Source organism: Oncorhynchus mykiss, chromosome 9 (genome assembly GCF_057628025.1).
Source record: "Oncorhynchus mykiss isolate SJ-2025 chromosome 9, ASM5762802v1, whole genome shotgun sequence".
NCBI lineage: Eukaryota > Metazoa > Chordata > Actinopteri > Salmoniformes > Salmonidae > Oncorhynchus > Oncorhynchus mykiss.
In genome coordinates, this window is record NC_143030.1 from 41,143,839 (window position 1) to 41,150,762 (window position 6,924).

A 6,924-nucleotide genomic window follows, 5' to 3' on the forward strand; every position below is an offset into this window, starting at 1 on the left:
TGACTTTGATTCACGTACCTTTGCGTCATTTGACTCAAAATAAATGAGTTCCATTCTTTTGGAAGTCTTATTTTTTCATTTGTTTTTTAAAAAATGAATTGATCTCATTTTGCACTTTATTAATTTGTAAAAACTCGTCATCATTTTGCTGTCGCGACTGAACAAGACAGAATGTGAAAGACACAGCAGATGAACTACAGAAGATTTGAACTGAAGCATGGTCAAGATTTTGGAAGACTGTTATGCTCACAAGTAAAGCACAAAACACTCACATGATGTTCAATCGTTCCAAGCACCATGGACACGTCAATCGATATCTTCACTGTCATTGCTGCAGAAAGCAAAAAAATAACTTGGTTGAAAAATCTATCATTTTAATCACTACAGGTTACCTTCAGATTAGTCCCGTGACACTTGTTGGGAACGTAGGGCAAAACGGAGAACATTGCGACAAGTGGGGTCACATTAGTTTGTAGCCCAAGATTTTGGATTCTACAAACAGAACTTGGCAACATAGACGGTTGTGACTTCAGACGAGTCTCCTGACACTTGTGGGGGATGTAGAGAAAAATTGAGAATACCACCATGTTCGTGAGGGTCTCCTCATTCCAGAGAGTGGTCATATGAATTTGTAGGTCAAACGGTTCGGAAGCTAGAGATGTTTTTGTGAGAAGACCGATTATAGGTATTGTCTCATGGTTTGACAAAAACCGATCTAGGTCCACCATCTTTCACTGCAGATATGGAGGGGTAACATAAGCAGTTGTGGAGGATTGAGACGGATACGCCGAGTCTTAATCTCTCTAGTTGAAAACGGATCTATTTGAATGGGTATTTTCAAAATTAATTGACTTTGATTCACGTACCTTTGCGTCATTTGACTCAAAATAAATGAGTTCCATTCTTTTGGAAGTCTTATTTTTTCATTTGTTTTTAAAAAAATGAATTGATCTCATTTTGCACTTTATTAATTTGTAAAAACTCGTCATCATTTTGCTGTCGCGACTGAACAAGACAGAATGTGAAAGACACAGCAGATGAACTACAGAAGATTTGAACTGAAGCATGGTCAAGATTTTGGAAGACTGTTATGCTCACAAGTAAAGCACAAAACACTCACATGATGTTCAATCGTTCCAAGCACCATGGACACGTCAATCGATATCTTCACTGTCATTGCTGCAGAAAGCAAAAAAATAACTTGGTTGAAAAATCTATCATTTTAATCACTACAGGTTACCTTCAGATTAGTCCCGTGACACTTGTTGGGAACGTAGGGCAAAACGGAGAACATTGCGACAAGTGGGGTCACATTAGTTTGTAGCCCAAGATTTTGGATTCTACAAACAGAACTTGGCAACATAGACGGTTGTGACTTCAGACGAGTCTCCTGACACTTGTGGGGGATGTAGAGAAAAATTGAGAATACCACCATGTTCGTGAGGGTCTCCTCATTCCAGAGAGTGGTCATATGAATTTGTAGGTCAAACGGTTCGGAAGCTAGAGATGTTTTTGTGAGAAGACCGATTATAGGTATTGTCTCATGGTTTGACAAAAACCGATCTAGGTCCACCATCTTTCACTGCAGATATGGAGGGGTAACATAAGCAGTTGTGGAGGATTGAGACGGATACGCCGAGTCTTAATCTCTCTAGTTGAAAACGGATCTATTTGAATGGGTATTTTCAAAATTAATTGACTTTGATTCACGTACCTTTGCGTCATTTGACTCAAAATAAATGAGTTCCATTCTTTTGGAAGTCTTATTTTTTCATTTGTTTTTTAAAAAATGAATTGATCTCATTTTGCACTTTATTAATTTGTAAAAACTCGTCATCATTTTGCTGTCGCGACTGAACAAGACAGAATGTGAAAGACACAGCAGATGAACTACAGAAGATTTGAACTGAAGCATGGTCAAGATTTTGGAAGACTGTTATGCTCACAAGTAAAGCACAAAACACTCACATGATGTTCAATCGTTCCAAGCACCATGGACACGTCAATCGATATCTTCACTGTCATTGCTGCAGAAAGCAAAAAAATAACTTGGTTGAAAAATCTATCATTTTAATCACTACAGGTTACCTTCAGATTAGTCCCGTGACACTTGTTGGGAACGTAGGGCAAAACGGAGAACATTGCGACAAGTGGGGTCACATTAGTTTGTGGCCCAAGATTTTGGATTCTACAAACAGAACTTGGCAACATAGACGGTTGTGACTTCAGACGAGTCTCCTGACACTTGTGGGGGATGTAGAGAAAAATTGAGAATACCACCATGTTCGTGAGGGTCTCCTCATTCCAGAGAGTGGTCATATGAATTTGTAGGTCAAACGGTTCGGAAGCTAGAGATGTTTTTGTGAGAAGACCGATTATAGGTATTGTCTCATGGTTTGACAAAAACCGATCTAGGTCCACCATCTTTCACTGCAGATATGGAGGGGTAACATAAGCAGTTGTGGAGGATTGAGACGGATACGCCGAGTCTTAATCTCTCTAGTTGAAAACGGATCTATTTGAATGGGTATTTTCAAAATTAATTGACTTTGATTCACGTACCTTTGCGTCATTTGACTCAAAATAAATGAGTTCCATTCTTTTGGAAGTCTTATTTTTTCATTTGTTTTTAAAAAAATGAATTGATCTCATTTTGCACTTTATTAATTTGTAAAAACTCGTCATCATTTTGCTGTCGCGACTGAACAAGACAGAATGTGAAAGACACAGCAGATGAACTACAGAAGATTTGAACTGAAGCATGGTCAAGATTTTGGAAGACTGTTATGCTCACAAGTAAAGCACAAAACACTCACATGATGTTCAATCGTTCCAAGCACCATGGACACGTCAATCGATATCTTCACTGTCATTGCTGCAGAAAGCAAAAAAATAACTTGGTTGAAAAATCTATCATTTTAATCACTACAGGTTACCTTCAGATTAGTCCCGTGACACTTGTTGGGAACGTAGGGCAAAACGGAGAACATTGCGACAAGTGGGGTCACATTAGTTTGTGGCCCAAGATTTTGGATTCTACAAACAGAACTTGGCAACATAGACGGTTGTGACTTCAGACGAGTCTCCTGACACTTGTGGGGGATGTAGAGAAAAATTGAGAATACCACCATGTTCGTGAGGGTCTCCTCATTCCAGAGAGTGGTCATATGAATTTGTAGGTCAAACGGTTCGGAAGCTAGAGATGTTTTTGTGAGAAGACCGATTATAGGTATTGTCTCATGGTTTGACAAAAACCGATCTAGGTCCACCATCTTTCACTGCAGATATGGAGGGGTAACATAAGCAGTTGTGGAGGATTGAGACGGATACGCCGAGTCTTAATCTCTCTAGTTGAAAACGGATCTATTTGAATGGGTATTTTCAAAATTAATTGACTTTGATTCACGTACCTTTGCGTCATTTGACTGAAGTTTTTGTGAGAAGACCGATTATAGGTATTGTCTCATGGTCTCATTTGACTCAAAATAAATGAGTTCCATTCTTTTGGAAGTCTTATTTTTTCATTTGTTTTTAAAAAAATGAATTGATCTCATTTTGCACTTTATTAATTTGTAAAAACTCGTCATCATTTTGCTGTCGCGACTGAACAAGACAGAATGTGAAAGACACAGCAGATGAACTACAGAAGATTTGAACTGAAGCATGGTCAAGATTTTGGAAGACTGTTATGCTCACAAGTAAAGCACAAAACACTCACATGATGTTCAATCGTTCCAAGCACCATGGACACGTCAATCGATATCTTCACTGTCATTGCTGCAGAAAGCAAAAAAATAACTTTTTGCATAAGGCTCGTTGGTCTAGGGGTATGATTCTCGCTTAGGGTGCGAGAGGTCCCGGGTTCAAATCCCGGATGAGCCCTTTTGCAGATCCTTGAACAATCTCAGACAGGCAGATCTTGTCGGAATGCCGACTATCACCTCTTGGGCGCAGGACAAGGTGGCTGAATGGTTTTGGCGATAGGACTGCAAATCTATTTTGATATGCACTTGTTGGTTCAACGTCGCACAACATTTATTATTTTAGATAACCTGCAGAATGTAGGAGCAATTCTGACTTCCAAGTACAAGGATAATGATTCAAATGTAATACACTTGAAATGACATCCAGCCCCTAAAACAAATGAATTCCTCAGGCTCTGCATTGGCCGGGAATCGAGCCCGGGTCAACTGCTTGGAAGGCAGCTATGCTCACCACTATACCACCAATGCTATGTGCAGCTCAGTAGCAACATTGAGACATCGACTCATAATTTGACCGTCATTTTGGTGGAAAGTGATAATTCACTTTCACGGTTTAGGTGTATGATTATGGCTTAGGTTGCGAGAGGTCCCTGGTTGAAAAATCTATCATTTTAATCACTACAGGTTACCTTCAGATTAGTCCCGTGACACTTGTTGGGAACGTAGGGCAAAACGGAGAACATTGCGACAAGTGGGGTCACATTAGTTTGTAGCCCAAGATTTTGGATTCTACAAACAGAACTTGGCAACATAGACGGTTGTGACTTCAGACGAGTCTCCTGACACTTGTGGGGGATGTAGAGAAAAATTGAGAATACCACCATGTTCGTGAGGGTCTCCTCATTCCAGAGAGTGGTCATATGAATTTGTAGGTCAAACGGTTCGGAAGCTAGAGATGTTTTTGTGAGAAGACCGATTATAGGTATTGTCTCATGGTTTGACAAAAACCGATCTAGGTCCACCATCTTTCACTGCAGATATGGAGGGGTAACATAAGCAGTTGTGGAGGATTGAGACGGATACGCCGAGTCTTAATCTCTCTAGTTGAAAACGGATCTATTTGAATGGGTATTTTCAAAATTAATTGACTTTGATTCACGTACCTTTGCGTCATTTGACTCAAAATAAATGAGTTCCATTCTTTTGGAAGTCTTATTTTTTCATTTGTTTTTTAAAAAATGAATTGATCTCATTTTGCACTTTATTAATTTGTAAAAACTCGTCATCATTTTGCTGTCGCGACTGAACAAGACAGAATGTGAAAGACACAGCAGATGAACTACAGAAGATTTGAACTGAAGCATGGTCAAGATTTTGGAAGACTGTTATGCTCACAAGTAAAGCACAAAACACTCACATGATGTTCAATCGTTCCAAGCACCATGGACACGTCAATCGATATCTTCACTGTCATTGCTGCAGAAAGCAAAAAAATAACTTGGTTGAAAAATCTATCATTTTAATCACTACAGGTTACCTTCAGATTAGTCCCGTGACACTTGTTGGGAACGTAGGGCAAAACGGAGAACATTGCGACAAGTGGGGTCACATTAGTTTGTAGCCCAAGATTTTGGATTCTACAAACAGAACTTGGCAACATAGACGGTTGTGACTTCAGACGAGTCTCCTGACACTTGTGGGGGATGTAGAGAAAAATTGAGAATACCACCATGTTCGTGAGGGTCTCCTCATTCCAGAGAGTGGTCATATGAATTTGTAGGTCAAACGGTTCGGAAGCTAGAGATGTTTTTGTGAGAAGACCGATTATAGGTATTGTCTCATGGTTTGACAAAAACCGATCTAGGTCCACCATCTTTCACTGCAGATATGGAGGGGTAACATAAGCAGTTGTGGAGGATTGAGACGGATACGCCGAGTCTTAATCTCTCTAGTTGAAAACGGATCTATTTGAATGGGTATTTTCAAAATTAATTGACTTTGATTCACGTACCTTTGCGTCATTTGACTCAAAATAAATGAGTTCCATTCTTTTGGAAGTCTTATTTTTTCATTTGTTTTTTAAAAAATGAATTGATCTCATTTTGCACTTTATTAATTTGTAAAAACTCGTCATCATTTTGCTGTCGCGACTGAACAAGACAGAATGTGAAAGACACAGCAGATGAACTACAGAAGATTTGAACTGAAGCATGGTCAAGATTTTGGAAGACTGTTATGCTCACAAGTAAAGCACAAAACACTCACATGATGTTCAATCGTTCCAAGCACCATGGACACGTCAATCGATATCTTCACTGTCATTGCTGCAGAAAGCAAAAAAATAACTTGGTTGAAAAATCTATCATTTTAATCACTACAGGTTACCTTCAGATTAGTCCCGTGACACTTGTTGGGAACGTAGGGCAAAACGGAGAACATTGCGACAAGTGGGGTCACATTAGTTTGTAGCCCAAGATTTTGGATTCTACAAACAGAACTTGGCAACATAGACGGTTGTGACTTCAGACGAGTCTCCTGACACTTGTGGGGGATGTAGAGAAAAATTGAGAATACCACCATGTTCGTGAGGGTCTCCTCATTCCAGAGAGTGGTCATATGAATTTGTAGGTCAAACGGTTCGGAAGCTAGAGATGTTTTTGTGAGAAGACCGATTATAGGTATTGTCTCATGGTTTGACAAAAACCGATCTAGGTCCACCATCTTTCACTGCAGATATGGAGGGGTAACATAAGCAGTTGTGGAGGATTGAGACGGATACGCCGAGTCTTAATCTCTCTAGTTGAAAACGGATCTATTTGAATGGGTATTTTCAAAATTAATTGACTTTGATTCACGTACCTTTGCGTCATTTGACTCAAAATAAATGAGTTCCATTCTTTTGGAAGTCTTATTTTTTCATTTGTTTTTTAAAAAATGAATTGATCTCATTTTGCACTTTATTAATTTGTAAAAACTCGTCATCATTTTGCTGTCGCGACTGAACAAGACAGAATGTGAAAGACACAGCAGATGAACTACAGAAGATTTGAACTGAAGCATGGTCAAGATTTTGGAAGACTGTTATGCTCACAAGTAAAGCACAAAACACTCACATGATGTTCAATCGTTCCAAGCACCATGGACACGTCAATCGATATCTTCACTGTCATTGCTGCAGAAAGCAAAAAAATAACTTGGTTGAAAAATCTATCATTTTAAT

General features: G+C 39.2%; 1 non-coding gene across 1 annotated transcript; it reads left to right on the top strand.

The window, feature by feature from the left end:
- The first annotated feature begins 3,810 nt into the window (after positions 1-3,810).
- trnap-agg (transfer RNA proline (anticodon AGG)) lies at positions 3,811-3,882 on the top strand. Its single transcript has one exon. It is a non-coding gene; the product is annotated as a tRNA-Pro (tRNA).
- Positions 3,883-6,924: the final 3,042 nt, after the last annotated feature.